The sequence below is a fragment of the Drosophila eugracilis genome, unplaced genomic scaffold (genome assembly GCF_018153835.1).
Source record: "Drosophila eugracilis isolate 14026-0451.02 unplaced genomic scaffold, ASM1815383v1 contig_1897, whole genome shotgun sequence".
Lineage (NCBI taxonomy): Eukaryota > Metazoa > Arthropoda > Insecta > Diptera > Drosophilidae > Drosophila > Drosophila eugracilis.
Window position 1 is genome coordinate 624,763 of NW_024572751.1, and position 19,841 is coordinate 644,603.

Here is a 19,841-nt window from a genome sequence, read left to right on the forward strand (position 1 = left end):
TAAGTATAGTACATGCTTTTGTTACACGTTTTTAATAAATTCTGTTAAAGAAGGCGTGAAACATTTCACTGTTTCAGCATTTCCGTTTCTAGGCACCACCCGCTGCGATCAGGGGGTGGTCGGGGGGTAAAGGGTCAAGGGGGGTTTGCAGTGACAGGGGGCAGGGAAAAGTGTTTTTCATTAAATATTAAATTCTCGATTATTTAATTTGGTTTGTTGTCCGTTACCGAGGATGAGAGCGAGTGGAGAGAGAGAGCAGATGGCTCTGATAAAATTAATTTCTGTTGCATACTGCTAGGCGTTTGGCATAGAAAGTCAACAAAGTATCTGCTATTCACGTTTGATGTAGAATGTTTGTTGGGAGAAAAGACAAAAATTGTATATGATTATGTTAAGTTTTAACATTGAACGATATTTTTGCTTATCTTTCCAGTTATGGTTTTGAAGCAGCGAAACAAAAATTACAGAAAAAAAGATATGACTCTTAATTACAGCAAGTTACTCGCTGTATTGCTTTTTATCACTATTATTATTATTATTCTATGAATATTAACATAACCTAACCTATGAAAAAGAAAATGGCTGATTTAAAATACAACATTTTTGACTTTTTAGCCTCTGCGATATTTCTTTTTCCTTGATAATTATTTTTAAAAAGTTGTAATTTTGCATTTTGCTTCTGTGTTTGTGATCTTAAATCCGATTTGCAATCATTTGTTTATTAAGTTTTTATAAATCCCATGAGAACTGCAGAGATGATATACTATAACACCTATTGCGCATTCGAATATGTCGAGTTATACTTTAATTACAAATTCAGAAGAAGACTTTATATGAATTAGTTTTAAGCTTTCGTGAAGAAAGGCTGCTTTAAAAAGAGCAGAACCACATTTTGCTAAAGACACTTTTTATAGGTTACCTTCGTTTTGTTCCTAGCTTAACCTATCCCAAGAAACCCCATTATTTTCCTGCCGAACCCATCCTGCCTCAGCGACAGCAGTTATGGGTCCCACAACTCCTGGAGGAAACACTTTTCTTGGCCATATTTTTCCGTTCCTTATAGCTCTTTCCTTCGATTTGAGTTGTGTTATTTATCATTGGGCTGTGTAATTTTTCATTCCACGAACTTTCAGTGCCACACGCACCAGAAGAGACTCTTCTCCGGGCCGGGAGAATATTTTGCTTTGCTTTTTGACATTTACTTCTCCTTAAAAAAGGACACAAAGAAAGCAGAGGAGCGGAGAAACAATAAAAGCTGTAGCAAAAAGCAACTAAAGTGCGATATTATTAATTTTACTTTATTTCTGGCGCATTCCTTGCGGGCGAAAGAAGTTCGGAGCTAACGTCACGCTCATCCATCGAATCCATGCCACATTTGTATGCCACATATGTGTGTATGCCATGTGGGGGCAGGTGGAGGAGGAGCAGTTTCGGCCACCTTTGCGTGTCCATTGGCCATAATTCAGATGGCACTGGAAGAATGGTCAGACCACTGCACGTTGAAATAAATATAAATGTCAAAACTGAGTGGAGTATTTCAGGGCGAGCTCATATATCAGGGTATATATATATATATGAATATATATATAACTTGGATTCGCTGCACTTTGGTTTGTTTACAAATGAATCATCAGGAGGTTTGGGATGCGTGAGAAATCACAAAAGGCGGGAGTTATTGGTGTTCCTTGGGGAAAGGTTAAAACAATAAACAAATCAGGAAACTTGGCTACTCTTTCTGAATTGCTTTTCTTTTAATGTTTCGTTTGCTGAGTTTTACCATTATTTTAGAGCTAATATTAAGGCTTAGAAACTAAAGTTAAGATACAATCGTAATGAAGAAACTTCAAATATATATAAAGATCAAATTTTAAATCGTTAAGGGATCATAATCTTCATTTTATGTACCAATGTCAATCGTCGACTGAGATTTAATCTGCTTTCAGCTGGATCAATCCATCATTCAGCATTACAAGAGATCACTTATAGCCCTGTTCTTAAGCCATGTTTTAAAAATGTTTAATTCTAAAAAAAACAAAAAGAGGTCCACCGAAAATCATAAGAAATAACTCATTTGACGGAGTCAAACGGCGGTATATAGCGCCGACTATCATAAATAATAAAAACACCCAGTCGAGGCAGAAAAATGAAGTCGAATCTTGAATTTTATTAATGACAAAAGGCATATTTTTAGTTGCATTAAAAACGTTATGGCCGAAAATACATTAATTCATTCACAAGACGAGAAGTTGATCAAAGCACTTGACTGCTGACTTCGGGTTTTCGGGAGGGAGCGAGTTAAAGTTCAAACAGCGATTTTTATCGTTTTGTCTCCATGGAGATGTTGAAAATTTTAAGCGCCATCATTTATTATGTAGAACTCGTTGTTGTTGTTGTTGTTGTTGTTGCTGCATTTGTGCACAATTTATGTGATTTTTATGCGTAGACATAATTATAAAAGTCGCTTATGCCGGAGGATCCCAACGAGCCGCAAGGTAAGAGGCTAAAAAACGAAAACCCGAGCCCAACGATCTTCAGACTTCATTTGCTGGCCACTTTTTGGTTCGGGATCTCGGGTTGGAGTTGGACTTAGAGTTGGAGTTCGGGTTGGAGTCGGAGTCGGAGTCGGCGCTCCAGCTACACCTCATATTGTCATAAATTATAAAATTTTATGCGTAAATTAATGACCGTTTTTTCTCTGCTTTCGGTTCGTTCGCAGGCAAGTCGATTCGAATATTTTCTCATACTTATTTCGGGGATGCAGATGGCCCTAACTTCGAGCCCAGTTAGCTTTGAGTGGAGAGTGGTTTACACTAACTACTAAGCGAGTGCAATGGCATACGGGTAGTCTCTGTCTCTTTATGATCTTTAAGTAAATACAAAATATAACTTAGAGGTCGGTTTTAAAGACGGAAAATGTAAAACGGAAATGTGGAAAGTACTAATCATGTGAGATAGTAAGATGAGTAAGGGAACTCTATGCTTACTCTGAAAGATAAACTAATTATATCTCAATCTGACCTTTAAATTATTAATAGAGAGCACAGCATTCCCCTTCTCTATCTGAGAGCAATCAGAAATCCGTAAAAAACGATTGCAACCAGAGCAACAGGGACAGCACACAGATGAGCCACATGTGTAATCACTGGACCAACAATTGCCTTGATTAAACAAAAGAACAGTCTATCTGCCTTTCTCTTTCTCTTTCTCTTTCTCTGGGTGAACTCATAAACAAAATCAAATAAATTAGTCAAAATGAGGGTGGCCTGATTGTTCCTTAGTTACGGCTTTCATGTGGGACAACCGCAAAGTGCGCAAAAAGTTCATTGGCTGAGATCTGCTTAGATCGGCATGTGTGGCACGCTACATGTTGCAGAGAAGGTTGCTCGATGGGTATAGCTTATGCTTGTAGTAGTTAAGTGCTTATCAATCAGAATGTATATCGAAGTGATAATGTATTCTGCCTAGCTAGGTACTAATCAAGTTTCTTCTTATATAATTATCTAGAGCTGATATTTCCCTGCTTTCAATATTCGTCTAAGTCCGATCAAAACTCAGAACCCTATAATGTCATATTTATAATTCCCCGCATTACTTCGAGTACTTCCCTTCCCGAAAGCCGCGAGCTGGGTGGACTGGTGGTCAAGTGGTCTGCGAGACCAATTTAAAGCAGCAAGAGGAAGGAGTGGGATACGGCAAACATCGAGCTCGCAACTCCAGTCACAATTTGTCATCGGCTTTGGCCACTCAATCATCCGAGGCAGCGAGTGAAGGAACGAATTCAGCATTGGCCATGCTCTATAAGTCTTCTCCGGGAGGAACTGCAGCATTACCATAAGTTGCCGTAAGGAGGGGAGGACTTATCATTGGGCTTAGCCCGCGCACGAGGCACAGGCTCCGGCTGGAAGGCTCGCATGACGTCTTGTAATACGTCAATGACGACGGGTTGCCTAATAGATTGTTTATTTCTCCTTCGGTCTTTCCTTATGATGAATTAAGCCACTTGGCCATATACTAGCCGTGCCATCTACTCGTACGTAGGTTCCTCTTTGAATTTGTACTTCGGTTGGCATTCGGATCTCGAAACTGAAGGCCATAAATTTTCACACGAAGGTGTCGCGTTACAAGCCGACCCGAGGTCCGGAATCCCAAACTGGAAATGGAACCGGAACCTCCCCCTCCTCGGGAGCACTCCCTATCGCTTCGTCTCGCCCATGTAATTTGTCGCCTTATCTTGTCAACATTTTATTTCCCGAGGTGTCGAGGGTGTGAGTGCCTGCCCATGTGGGTACCAATTAACCGATAACTGAGTTGTAATTGGATAGAAGCAATTTTTGAGTGAGTGGGAATCGGGGGATATATAATGTTTGCTTAGAGATCACGCTCTTGCTTAAGTTTTTCTAATACTGATTAAGTTTTAAAGCAAACGAGATGAGTGCTTGCTTTTATCAGCTTTGAAACAAATATTCATCGGACAGGTGGCGCTGTATGAAGTGTAATGCTTCTGGAATATTTCTGGGTGAGATATAAATCTAGGAATTATGTTCAACTCAACTGATTGCAATGTTACTGCACATGTGATAAGAGCTTAACAATGCCAAAAGAGACTTCCTTGGCTTGTGGGAGTGTGCAGCCTGTGAAGTAATTTGCATGTCTCATCCCAGGTTCCTAGCTGTTATTTACACCCGAGAACCGAAGGATAGATGGGCAACTAGGCCAGTAACATCACTGATCAAGAACATAAATATTTTAGACTAAGGGGTATACAAATCGATAGATTCCCTTTGTGATAAGAAAGGAAATATAAATGCAGATTTATTTAGATTCAAAAAGGGTTTTACTTTTTAAGTTAGAAACGTGGCGATATTTAAGCAAATCATTGTCTTAAATATTACCTTAAAATGACTTAAAAATTTGATAAGCTTTAAATACTTGTACTTAGAAGATTCAAAAAAGATTGAATTAATTGTTTTTTTTTTCTAGAGTATCTTCTTAAAGTTAAAGTAGCCCCAAATCTGTTCGTTTTTTGTGTAATCATTTATTTAGTGGAGAAACAGTACGTCTTAAAAGTACCTTAACACCATATTGTGGGCAATATTGTAATATTAAACCAAACCAAATTACTTTAAAAGGTTTACGAATGTGAAGATGTCTCATTGTCTTCTAATTGTTTTGGCAAAACCTTGCCGTTTCAGACGTCTCAGTGGTCTAGCCGGCAGTAGATTCCTAGCAAGTAAGCTGCGATGTTTTATTATCTTATTATCTTATTATTATTATTATTATTATTATCTTATTATTATCTGCTTGTGTGTCTATCAATTTGTTCCTCCACAGTGAACAATTTCAGATCGCCACCCACGTACCACGGGCAGTCTGTTATGTTTCTTAGCATTCTCAAATCTGGTGAAGAATTAATCAAAGTATGTTAAAAAAGTAGGCAATATTTGATTTATTCGAAACCTTAAATGTGTATTATTTATAAAAACTTTAAATTAGGCTCTCTATTTATTCTAAGCTAACATTTTTAGGAAGTCTTGCCTGAGCTCTTTCTCGTAGTACTTGAGTTCTTGGATATTACCTATTACTTGCCAAACTCAATTAAGTTAATTGAGGTTATTTATGAGTCGTTGTAAATCTAAATTTGGCATACTTCTTCTGGCCAGACTGAGTCTTAATAAAGCCACTAAATACCCCGAAATGGGCGAACTGTCCGCCTCCGTTTAGCGCTTTCAGCCTCCTTTTAATCCGGCAACATCCATCAGACGCTTTGGCCTAGAGGCGTGGTCGTGGGCTTTGCTTGATTAATTGGCTTTAAAATATGGCCCACCATTTAGAAAGGCAAACAAAACGCACATCGGGAAGGGACCCTCGACGATCTCAGCTCCTTTTGGGCCAAATTAATTAGCAGACATCAGTTCGGGCTCAGAGCGGAGAGGGCTCTCCGAGTGACTGACTGCCAGTTGGACGCGTTTTGAAAAATGTTTGTTTTCGCTGGCCGAACATGATCTCCGATGGGCCGACATTTATCAGGAATCGTGTGAAGTGGAGGCGGAGGCGGAGGCGGAGGAGCACCTGTTCGGATCACCATTAGGGCTATTGGGCAAGCCAGTCGGAGGCGGTTCGTCATTCTGTATTGTTTGCTTAATTGTTTTTTGCCATTCGAGGTGATCAGTTATTGAGGTTAATTTAACTTCATATTTGTAATCGTTACGGCGGGCATAATTCACTGGAATGGATAGAGTTTGGTGTTGAAGAAGTCGACCATTAACATTGCTCTTTGGAAGGGGAAAATAACTTGGGGTCTGTCTGTTGTATAGGAAAGGTCATTTTATAACAAACTACAAAGGAAACAGAGCTCAAAACTGATTTGAACCCAAGTGGTTAAGGGATTAGATGATACACTTCGTGAACTACATGGATCTTTGTATTCATTTCATAACTTTATCTAAAAGCAGCGTTGAAACCACTTGATCATCAGAACTTCATCTTGATGATATCTTGATCATACTTACTTTAAAGTAACAAAGGCAATGCCTTAATAAATCCAAATCAAACTTTAGCTATCTTAACTGTCATCTTTCACAGTTTAGTTATCGTATTTAATGAGTCACTTCATTAGTTAGTTCACAACACATATCAAAATACTCCATCAATCGGCAATTACCAATATCAATATTAGACTGCACAGACTCTCCCTCCCTCCCTCAACAGCCTCATAAATTAATAATAAAATCGCATAATCATATTGTGTCGTATGTGTAATCGATATATTGTTGTGGCAAACACATCTTAATTGCCCCGACCTCAGAAGTGGCACACACACAGCAATGTGCGGCAGCTATTAGCAGGCGAGGGTGGCTGAGCATATGGCACTTGAAGGATTTTTATTGCTTCCAGCGACGAAAACAAGGAAACGCCGAACGAACCCCAAAATTGCCCTTTTGGTGGGCGCTGAGTTTCGGGGGAGTGGCAGCACTTAAGGCAGCAAAGGAACAACAGTTTGCTCACAGATACATAAATATATATGCAAGCTGAGAGGGTGCAAATCCACCCTCTCGATTGGGGATAGCCGAGGCGGCAGCAGCCAGGACTGAAATGGCAATGAATCGAAATTGATACACCCCCCAAATTTTAACGGCGCTTTGGGAGACGCCACGGGGGAGCAGAAGCTGCGAACTCATCGCACATCCTGTCGGGATGAGGCCGAGCACCGGGACGAAGCGAGTACGAGACGCTGCTCACGCAGCTTGGCAATTGGTTGGTTCAGGTCCAGGGGAATCGATGGGGCGGCTGCTCTGGGGGCCAGGACTCCCCACCAGGATCTAGGCGTCAGCATCATCATTGGCGGTATTCGAGCAAGCACATATCTGTGCACAGGAAGAAAGGATTGGGAATGGTAATGAATAGAAGTGAGTCTTTCAATCTGCAAGCCTATAAACTTGTTGGTTTAAGGAGATTCTTAATTGGTAAGGTTAAAAGTGATTTATTTTTATGATAACTTAACTTTCATCTTGAATAATAATACTGATTTTTATCATAATAATCACAATAAATTGATAGGCAAAAACACTCTTTTCTTCCTTCTTTAGTTTACTGTGCCATTTCAGATATAAAAATGATATTTTAGGCCCTGAGTTCCTTTTCCCTCTGATTACTCCCATTATTAATTTGCGGTTCTCTCTGTGTAGCTCTCATGGCACGTCCTTAATTCAATCAAACCTATTTGGTGTCCCCTTCTCGACGAAGTGCGTCATCAGCCTCGCCATCGCCTTGATCCAATTCGGCTCCACGGGAAATTTAATTACCCACGTCCACAGTTGTTTTTCGTCGTCGTTGGCGTGGCGACAGGAGCGGAGTCCTTTTTAAAATCCAATAAAGTGTCGCACAATTAAGTGACACGGATATCCTGCCGGGCCCAGTCCACTCCGATTGGGAATGCCTTTCGTCCGAGCTCCTGGCTCTGTTTAACTTCGGGCTTTGTGTTTCCCTTTGACTCGCTGACTTCCTCCTAAGCTGTTTGTTTTTCGGCTTCTGTCGCATTATGGCAACTCAATTATACGAAAGGTTGTTTTAATCAACCCGAATTAAGTCCGCAATGGGATGTTCAATGATAACTTTATCTGATACGCTATTGGGTTTGCCATCTGTAGAGGGAGGATGTCAAGTTATTGTCTCTATTAGCGGTTGTTTAGTAATAGGAAGTACAATCAATCCAGCAACATATGTCAGTAAAAAGTATATTAAATAAAGTATAATATAAGTTGGCCAGCAGCTATGGCTATTCCCTTCCTGTTGATTATATTCTAGACATAAGCAAATAGTTAGACACAATTTATCGCGGGCTTGGACTAAGAACCTAACTAAAAGTAAGGTCCACAAGGGAGTTTAATGATAGTTTTAGATGATTTATTAAAAAGCTCAACAAGCCGAAGGAGTTAAGCTTCCAGTGCCTCTAAAACCTTTTGTAATGGCAAAACAAATTCAAAAACCTCATAGGTATCTATAGAGGCTCACATTGCGAAGTATTAGCAGACTTTTTCAGATTATTCTGTTTGCTAAATTAGGAAATAAAACTCAATTTGAGCTATAACTTTATACAAATAAGATCAATTTGATAATGACTTAGATGAAAGTCTCATTGGACCTTTAAAATAACTCAGTTTGGAATGATACCTTTAAGGTTAATAATCCAAAATGTGATTTAAAAAGTTCCCTTGGGATGTTATAGTTCATAGCCCTTAACTACTCAGTTTTATTTCCAAGGTAAAGGGAAGAGAGTGTGACCTTGCCCTCCTACTTTCGAGGACCTCTTTCGGCCTCATTAGCTGCAGTTCCAGGTTCCAGGTTCCATTTAACCCAAAGGCCACTTGAATCCACTCTCGAGGAGTCAACTACTTGAGGAACTGTAACTCCTTTTATTTCCGCCAGCCAAGGACCAACACTCGAGCGGAAAGTGTTGAAGGCAAAAGCCAAACGGCTGTCGGGAAAAGCAAGTAGAAAAGCCCAACGACTTCCACTTGAACACTTTTCAATGAAAATCCGCCACAAGAAATGTGCAACCGAATGCGCATTTGCGACTAAGCGGGAATAAAAGCTGCCAAAAACGAGGTCCGCTCTAGTCCTGTAATTACCGGCCGAGGAGGAGGGGGGAGGAACTCCAGAGAACGGAAGTTGTCAAATGGAGCGTGAGAAAGTTTCTGGCGCGCTTTTCGGGATCGCAGGATGTTAATATCAAAAGTCAGAGCAGAACTGCACACCTTCCTCTAGACTCGAGAAGTAGGAGTTCCAAGATCTCGACTAAGGGGACAGCCAAAGGCAACCGGAGAGGTCGTCCCCCATTACGGAGCCGGGCCAATTGTCCAACTTCCGGGCGTATCAGATTTCCAGATTCCGCGTATTTAAAGTCAAGTAAATGTCAGCTCCGTTGTGACCAAATCTCGAACTCCTTTTGGACTTTGCCTTTTGCCTTCGGCACCGCCAGCAATTATTTCGCCAATTCCACCCGGAACCGACCCTCCCAGCCGATCCACCCCGTCCTCGCGAGCGTTTCCCTCGCCTTTCCCTCCCTAATTGTTCAGTCAGGCGACACGCCCCTCCCGAAGGGCGGAGATGGGAGTGCTAGAGTCCTTTGTTCCGCTTTTCTTCGGGCCAACTTGGCCGCTCCTTGGTCCTTGTTCTTTTGCTCAGCCCCGGCACTAATGAGGGTCCTTGGCAGCTCCTTCTCCCGCCGTCGAATCCTTTGTGTTTTCTCAAATATTTGCCAGCAACTTCAGGCCTTCCGAGATCTCGAGCGTTTTCAAAAGCGCATAAATATTTATGCAATGAGCTAAAAATGACTAAGAGTCCTGGCTCTGGAGGGTTGCAGATTCCAGAGTTGGTCCTCTTGGTTGCTAGGCATGGAAGGACTCGAGCTTCGGATGACTTTTTAAGATGTTCGGAAAGTCAATGAAACACTTTTTGACAGTTTTCAAATGATTTGTTCATTGCTCATGTCCATTCCATGGAAGTCACTCAATCGTTTTAAGTTAAAAGTTTTCTGCATTTCCAAAAAGCGGTCTTCCTTCTTGGACTCTGAGCTGGGAATCTCTGAAAACCATTCGTTGTCTTATAAATTTGCAAAATGTTTGTTCGCCTTTTCTTAAGCCTCAATACTTCTTGTTATTATTTAGAAATGAAATTAACTTCTTGCCGAATAACACTGCTATGACAGCTCAGGAATCCTTGTCAGGTGCGCCCGCCCTCGACTTGAACAATTTCATGGAACATTTCAATCCTCAAGGAGCATCTGTCAATGATACATTGGCCAATCATGGGTCACGCCTGGAAACTGCTGACCTCATCACACCTACACCTACGAGGACGAGGAGACAGCTCGCTCAGGTAGTGGGACGAGTCGAGTAGCGGGAAATCAATTTAATCCTATTTCGAAATCAAACAAGGACCTGCCATTTCCAGAGACTCCTTTTGCACACGCCCCTGGAAGTCCCTTTGAGAGAAAGGACCAAATCGAGGGCCAAAACAGGTCGAATGCTAACAAGTGCCGTTAAAACTTAATTAGCTGGATTTTCGAGAAGAAGAGGTCCAGGTCAGTGGGTCGCAGCCTCCTACTGCGTATGCCGCAGGACAAACGCGCCGAGAGACCTTCAGCAGTTCCTTCCAGGGATCCTTTTCCCTTTCTCCCGTCGCCAGTCCTTCAGGGCTTCAGTCCCACGTGTTTACACTTGCCGCTGATTGTGGTCGATCCCTCGGTTCGATGGCTTGTTTGGGCCATTGGATTGGCCATTGTCTCGGTCCCACATGCCGCTATCTCAAAGGGTCCATCTCCTGGCGTCGCCCGGGGACAAGCTTAATTTGATTTTATTGATAACATATTATGCCTCGCGGCCAGGCAACGGCCATCGCATGGAAAGCGGAAAAACATATCAATATCAGTTTATCTGCCTAACAATTTTATTAGCCAAGCCGTTTTAGGTCTTTGGCTGCTCCCCTTCCTGTGATACTCTCTCTAGTTACTTTGCTAGAGGAGAGTATTGAGACAAGAAGTTGCTCACTTACTGCGTCTTTCTTTGACAGGAAACATAAGTACGTAACATTCATGGAAGTGGAGTCTAACAAATACTTATCGTTTGCCTTTTATTACCCTCTCTTAGTATACACCTCTGGCCGAGAAAGGGTATTCCCGCCTCGCCATCTTCGCTACGAACCCTTCCCTTCTCCTCTCTCCTAAAATTTCGATTAATTCCCCATCTCGAGGCGGACTGGTCTTGTGCCTGTCGCGGCTGGGATCCGCATGGGCTGGCTTAGTTAACAATTATTAATCGATCGTAACATTTATCATAGCCCTTTTAGGGCTCACTTTCTGGATGAATATATGCAAATGGCCTCTTGACATTCTGTTAGCTGGTCTCTTAGCTGGGCAGCCCACGAGAAGGTCTCCAAGGCTCGTCTGACAAACGAAATGGGATAACTTTTGTCTTGAGCCGCCAGGGCCAGATCTCGGGGCAGATAATTTGATATGGGAGATGGAAAATGGGAGATAAGTTTCCACTTTTTGGGGAATCTCAAGCGGCGGAAATGAAAGCGGAAAAATCTCGGAAAATTATACAAACAAATCAGTATGCTGATGGGAAGCTTTTTCGGGGGACTCCACCTTTGACCCGGCCTGTCAGCAAGGACGACGGGCAGCGATGTCCTGGCCATGGGCCGGACAACTTGTGAGGCATTGTCCTCGGGCCCGTGTCAAAGGTCCTTTTCACCGGCTTTTCCTGGCCATCACCCCGCTGCGAGGATGCAATTCGCCTTCGGACAAGTCAGCTGGAGGTCCCTCGAACCTTTTCGACCAGAATCGACCCATCTCTCTGGCCTCCTCTTGGTGTTCAACCCAAATTAGTGGCTTGTGCTATCAAATAGTTGTGTGCCCTGTCATTGAGGCAGCTGCATTCCATTGCCAGTTGCGATCTCATTTGGCCAACTCCGTCTCCATCCCCAGCTCCATCTCAGGCTCCTTCGGCCGCTCATTAGTTATGATTTAGTGTGCGCATAAACAAAGTTATTAAATTTCCATCCACGCTCCGCCAAACTACTAAATTGTCTGCCCCGAAGTTGTGTAGTCATAAAAATTAAAACCATAAATTAAATGAATATTTATTTACTGCTCCGTGGCGTCCCTTCCCCCGCTCGGCCCCCGCTCGGCCCTCCTGCTCTTGGCCGGGCCAGGAGATGTTCGCGAGGAGAGCCAAAGGCGAACAGAAATTTAATTAACGCTTCTGTGTACATGTAACTACGCCCAGCGGGGTGGGAGGAGGAGGCGTCGGCGGAATTGACGTTGTGCGCCCGTGGGGGCGTGGGGGCGTGGCGCCACTCCATGGCTTCTCCAAAGCGCCTTTTTCCATGAGCCATAATTAACGATTAATTAAAAGCGCCGACCGAGCCAACCCACAAGCCAGCGAAAATAAAAGAGTTTGTTGCAATCACAACCTTGCTCGGCCATAAATTTTAATGTTGCCACAAAAAGGGAACATTTTTTGGGGAAAGGAAATTAGAAAGGTACGCCGATTAGAACCTTCTCGATTTGCTTTTAAATAAATTAACAAAGCAAAAGTTAGTTAAGAGCCATCAGACGAGCTTTCTCAAAGACCCTTAGGTTGGGATGGTTTTTGATTTGGTTAAAGTGTAAAACTTAGAGAAGATGACATTCTTCTTGTTAATTTAAGTTCTTAGTAATGTTCATCTTGGATGTAATGTGGTAGAGGGTTTTGTAACTCGAACAAAATACCCTAAATGGTTCATCAAGGGCAAAGTTCGAGCTGCAATGTCCCAAGGATAAGGGAATATAGTTTCTAGTGGGCCTAGCGGGCACATTGATGTTTAAGCGACCTATTAGGGCTTGGCTATCAATGTCCCCACTAATAAGATTGTTAATAAAAACAACGTCAAGCATTGTCCTACGGTTAGCAAGGGTGGGTAAGTTTATTAGTAATAGTCTGCTTTTATAGGAGGGAAGATGTAAGTTTGCATCCCAATTTTGGCCACGAAGAGCAAATAAGAGAAAGCTTTTTTGAATTGATTCTATACGGTCTTGGTGGGCCGCCTACTGGGGGTTCCAGACGCAAGATCCATACTCTAAGATGGGACGAACGAGAGAGACAAATAAAGTTTTGGTTACGTCATTGAATTCTTTCGAACATTATGAAGGAAATATCTATCAAAAGAAAAGCCTGAAAACTGTAGCATTATGTTAGCATTGTGAGATGTATAGGGGCCATCTGGGTACACTAAGTCAACTTTGTCACTAATTGAGTACATCATTAAAATAAGCTACGGAGTAAGGTAAGTTATTAGCTTTGTACGCTGAAAATAAAGACCTAAAAGGATCTCCTATCATTATTTCATTTACTAATTTGTGATTTTATTAAAATTATAATTAAGACTGCCTTCTAGTTCTGGACCTGAGGTGCAAGCAACAAGTTTTATTTTAAATATTTTCACAACTTTATTTCCTTCAACGTCAACGTCTACCCAGCCCCTCAAACACTCCCCCCTAAACAGAAGAGAACAAACCATCATCACCCGCCTCAGACTAGGACACTCATTCGTAACAAACGCCCACTACCTCGACAGAACAAGGAACAACGTGTGCCCATTATGCAACATCTCCCAGATTGGCATCCACCACATTATTTGCTCCCCTTGCTGCCCCTCCCCTTCCACGCAAAGATCCTTTTTCCTCAATAATCCTGATCCAATCACCACCATAGCTAACCCCACAGATACAAACACCCTAAACATCCTCAAATTCCTAATCAACTCCCATATCACCTCCCAAATCGAACTAAATCAAATTTAAATAGTAATCCCTAGTAATATCTTTTATATACTCATAAGCCAAACATTCACAAGCCATATTTATCTTAGCCCTAGCTGCTATTGCTCCTAGCCATTTGTTAGCTTTTAATTTTTAACTAATTCTTAGCCTTAGCCTTAGCCTAAATAAATAAATAAAATAAATATTTCCTTCCTATAACAAATTTAACGATCTAAAGAACGCCATATCTTTCCTCAACTTTACCATAAGGTTTTCAAAAATGAAGATCAATAAATTGTTACATTTTTAGCCAAATGGGGCCATCTAAGAAACTTTTTCGTTAACATTAGCTCTGGAAAGAATTAATGTAGTTGAAGATCTTGGCATCCTACTCGATGCAAAACTTAAGTTTTCCGACCATATTTCCTTTATGGTTAATAAAGCTAGAAGAGTTCTTGGTTTCATTAGAAGGTGGTCGAAGGAATTTAACGAACCCTATGCTATGCTGACCCCAAAACACTTTGTATTTCTTTAGTTCGTCTGATTCTGGAATATGGATCATGTATCTGGAACCCCCAGTATGGGGTTCACCAGTGCCTTATTGAATCAATCCAAAAGAATTTTTTAATATTTTCTCTCCGCGGTCTCAACTGGGATGCAGACATACACCTTCCCTCTTATAAAAGTAGACTCTTACTAATCAACTTGCCATCCCTCGCTAATCGTAGGACGATGCTTGGGGTAGTCTTTATCCATAATCTTCTTAAGGGTGAAATTGATAGCCAGACCCTTCTAGGCCGCTTGAATATCCATGTACTAGAAACATTACTAGAAACTATATTCCTCTATTCTTAGAGCATGAACCATTCTGGTACTATGTTCAAATTACAATTACTTCTAACTCTTCTCCTAACACTTTGAAAGTTTCGATACTAATCCATTTAGCACAAAACTAACTTTCCTCGTATCTTTACTAATCCACTCGGATCTATCTCCGTGTTCCGAGCCGTACGTCACACGGCAGCGCCCCTCGGTCGGTTGGGCGGGAGATCGCGAAAAAAAACATCTATTAACATGAATTGGTTAATTGGTATTTTGCACAGTTTTTATGTGAATTTCTTTCTAATTGGAAAGGTATTTTAAGCAATATGTACTTAAATTCACTCACTTATTATCTGTCGGATAAATGTGGAAAGGGAAAAAAGACACCTAACCGAAGGACTTAATATTAATGGAATCCTTCCTTCAAAAAGTACCTACAAAAGATCATCTTCATCATCATCAACTTTCATCCTCAAAATATTTGTAATATAAGCTTAAATATAGATCTTTTATATTATTTAATTAGGAAGGTAAATTACTTTTAAGAGCATTTAAAATAAATTTCATTTTGAAATTTCAAGATCAAAGAACACATTTTCTCTCGTTGTAAGAGTTTACCTATAGGTACTCTCTTTGAATTCCAAATAAACAAACAAATGAAATTAATCTTGCTTATAAATACAAGTTAACAAAATCAGGCAACTTCACTTTAACGTAATCAAGAAAACAGTTCTTGTGCAGTAATAGGGCGAGCTTTAGCAATAAGATTTAGTACATTCCTGTACTTAGTTCTCGGACGTAGATCGAGCTTAAGAGATGAGATCAATGCTGCATCGATTTTTGGATATCATAAGCGCCGGTCATCGCCGCGCAAGCCAGCAATAAAAAACTCACGCAGAGCACGTTGATAATTAAACAACCAATCGACCACGCTAGACAGCGGATGGAATGAATAAACTTTAATCCCAAACAACAAATACAAACCCTCCTAACTTACATTATTAAATGTTATTTAAAATTTCAAAATACTTTTCTCATTTTAGAGCAATGTTAAGTCTGTAAGCAGATAGTTAAAGAAAACTCTGTAAAGTTGGAACAATAACAAGGTCAAAGGCGTTGTTTCCACCACTCCGTTTTAAAGTTTTTTGGGAACATTCTCTGACTTACAGAAGGTTCCAATTTTTAAGTGCTAAAGACATGCTTTTCACAAATTTATAGAAATATTTTGATCTTCCTGATGGCTATCCACACTTGTAAGCCAACAAAATAAATGTTTCGAAAATTCTTCAATAGAAACTAGTCCCCAGTCCTTGCCATTCCATGTCCATTTGTCAAACCCCTTCATATGAACGCAATCAACATTGCATTTTGGGATGAAGATGAATGCCATTCGAACAACGCCGTTCTGTTATGACCACTAAACGGGAACAGCGAGACTAATTCGATTTCCTGGACATGCCGGACACAACAATGTAGATCGGCCCGAAAGAGTTTTCCCAAAATGTGCCAATCCTTTTGCCTTTTTTACAACAAAGTCAGGCCTGGGCCCTAATGAAAACTAAACTATTTAACCAGAAGTGGTCGCCGTAATTGGCTCAAAAGAGTTAAGGCTGGGGAAACTGTAACGCCTACCTAGATCGGAATGCCATATCGGCCCGTATCCTGGCCAGGTAAGCCGGCTAAGTCGAGGTGTTTGTGCCGGACCAACGCCCACAATAACAACTTGACTCGGCCAACGGCATAATTTATGCTGGCCAAGAGTGGCCGAGGAAACCTCGAGGCAAACAGGGACAATCGCAGTCACAGTTCGAATGAAAATCCTGGCAGGCTGGCTAACAGCTCGTAAATCACAAGGGGCAGGGGAGGAAAGTTGACTGACTGCTTGACTCGGCCGAGGGACTTACCTGCCGCACGGAAAATGCAAACGCTGGCCATAAAGTCCGCCCAAGGCCTCCGGGTTCCGTTCGCCTTTGTTTTTTGCTGTTCAATGGAAAACGCAGTGCGGATAAGGATGTGCCTTGAGGTCCTGGCCTCACCTTGATGTTTATGACATGTAAATATTTATGGTTGACATGACCTTGCCGGTCCGTGTCCTCCGATCCGCTCATCCCCTGTCACGCACTTTTTTTATGATTCGCCCGAAGCCAAACTGCTTCGTCCGCTCTCCAGCGAAATCTTTATGGGGCGTATAATTTTCCCAAATTTTATATTTTCCTCTATCTGCAGATTCTCGATGTGTGTGCTGGCAGAGGAGATGCCTTGTTCCGGTGTCTTCGTGGGATGGTCGTAAAAAAATTGACTTTCCTAAGCTATGTTGGCTCTTAATCCGCGAACTGCCTTCCTCTGATCATCACGCCCGGGATTAGGCATTCAGATTTCCTAATATTTTTTTGCGGGTGTTGCGAATTTCCTCTCTGGACGTGGCCAAGGTCAGCCTACCTGGCTGTTTATTGGTTGTGCAATGGGAAGTGGGTGGTTGAGGCGGCGGCGCAGAAGTGTGCTTACCACCTGCGGCAAGAAATGGGAGATCAAATTAATTTCATTTGCAGCGAATTTCGATGTTAATTAATTGTGTTTGGAATGTGCTTGAAGGAGAAGACAATGATTTGTATTCTCATATGAAGTTTTCACCTGTTCATGTCATGATTGTGATAAGCCTTCTTGAGATTCATTTTTAATTATAAGTTGTCATTGGTGTCAGCATTTAATTACTGATTAGGTGGATACTAAACTTAACTCTAATGAGAACGTTTATAGAATAGAATAGAACAGAAACATCAACCAACAAAAGGTGTAATGAAGACAAAGAGTTCCTTATTCGTCATTATGGATGTCAGAGAACAAAACTTTTCTTATAAAATTCAATAAAATATTGTACTAATCACACTTTAAAGTCTTAAAACTAATAACTACTTTCTTGAAAACTAACGACGCTTCTTAACAAAGAAGAGGAGTCTCAGTTTTAGAAAATGCAAAACTCTTCCCGCTGTTAGAAAGTTAACTTTGCTTCTCAGCCACACAGATTTTGCATCTCTCATTAAGGTCTAAAAAACAAATTATTTTCCTGAAAATTTGTACAAACAAAACGAATGTTGACTACCATTACCAAGCCATTCTTTTCTTTTCTTCCTTTTCGAAATATTTTCCTCATTAGTTAGGCGGAAAATGGCTTTCTTTCTGCACTCTTCTCTCCAGCGAAGACCATCCATCAGCACAAAATGAATGGAAAGGAAAACGCCAAAGAAAACCAGTTGGAGGGAAAACTCCCACGCTCCCACTTCACTCCTTTGACACTCTTGCTCTGCAAGACTTCCCGCTCCCTGGGCACTCACTCGAAGTCGAACTGGAATCACGAATCTCAGCTCTGGCTCTGGAATCCCGGGTCTCGAGTCTCGAGTCTCGAATCTCAAGTCTCAAGCGAACCCCAGGCGAAAAGACCAGTACAGTGCTCACCGCTGTGATCGCGGCATGTGCCAAAGGCGTCCACGCCAGGTTACGGTTTTATTTTGATTTCCTCGGCGACTCCGACTCCGGGTCGCACTCATGACACGAGGCCATTTCCCCAGGCCAACGCCCACTGGTTGCCCACTTTGTTGTGGCCAAACTGATTAAGCACAGCCGAGCAGGGCAAAGTCCGCGGCTTTTGGGGGTGAAATCGAGACCAAAATTCGAAAATTTCCACGAAAGCTGGGATATTCAAATATATATTTCTTTGAAGATTTTCTTAAAATATGTACAGCTTATAATTTAAGGGAAATAAGTACATGAAAGTGAAGAAAATCGAATGGTTGTACTCGCAAATTCTTTATTTATTTATCAAAAGCTAACACTTAGTTCTAAACTAAGAGCTACCTTCGGGTTATGAGCTGTAGCAGCCATATAAATATACGAAGGCATCGTTGGTTATCCGTAAAGTTAATGATGAACAAACTTTTTGGCAGTTTTAAAGGTAATATAAGCAATTTATGTAACCAAACTCCATTCATTCTAGACAATACTATAACATTTAACCAAAGAACTCATAATAATGAAAAGCGCTCCTTCGATTAGACCTCAAAAGCGCGTTTACCTCAAGAAGTTTTCTCTGCAGATCGCTTCTTCTAGAGAACAACAGAAGCTGCGACCTGCTGGGCAAACTTGCCATATTGTTTATCCCGAGGTTTTACATTTATAATTTGTTGTTTGCCAAGACTTCTGATTGTTGATCTTCCCGCTAGCCAGCTAGTTGGCTGAGCTCTCTGTGATTGCGAAGTTTATGGCATTTGGCGCTTCCATTTTCAAGTGGCTGGAAATGCATTATTTATGGGAGTGGTTCCATGGCAGTGCGCTAGAAATCCACTTCGGCCAACGTCTCCATTTCCAGCTGAATCTTCCTCCCCTCCGGCGACTCCTTCCCCTGCTCAATGGCTTCATTTCGAGTGACATTCGTCGCTGCAGCTCTGCGGGATTGGGTCCCAGCCAGCTTGGTGCACTTTTCGACGCTTTATGGTCTTGCCCGGGTCCCAATATGGCATTGGGGTCGGCCTGGCACTCGGACGATTGCCGATTGCTGATTGCCGCGGAGTTGTTTTGACAATTTAATAGCCAGCTCTTCGTTTGGCGGCGCTGCTTAATGTCACAATTTGCCCAAATGTTTTAATTACACGCCGAACAGGGGCCATAATACTAAATTGGCTTTAACTGTTCCGATAATGAGCCACTTAACACCCAAAAATGGTCTTGGTAATGAACTTTTGTACAGATGAAACTGCAACTAATATTGTTTTGGGGAGAAACATCGATTAATGTGGATTACTTATGATAATATTAGTATCAACAGGCTCTCTCCCATATCATTTTGGAAAGGTTTGCCTTTAATTTTGTATAAAACTGATATCAGAATAGATATTTACTTGCTTTTAAGATTTTTATTGGGACTCATTTGATAAATGAAGGATTGATAAATGAGTAAGTAAAAGTTTTGATTGCACTTACTCGGTGGAAACTTTAAACAAGGATATATACGGATTATACTTAGTTCCCTTTCTTTATGAAATCAAATCTTCTTACATAACTTAAACAGTCTGAAAAGAAACGAAGTTCTTGGAAGAATCGAAATGTAAGAAGTGTAAAAGAAAATGACTTGAAAGATGAACACACTTTTGGCAAGTCCTGAAAACAACATTTAGTGGCATTTATTTATTAATTTACTATTAGTGTAGGATTTATTGTATAATAT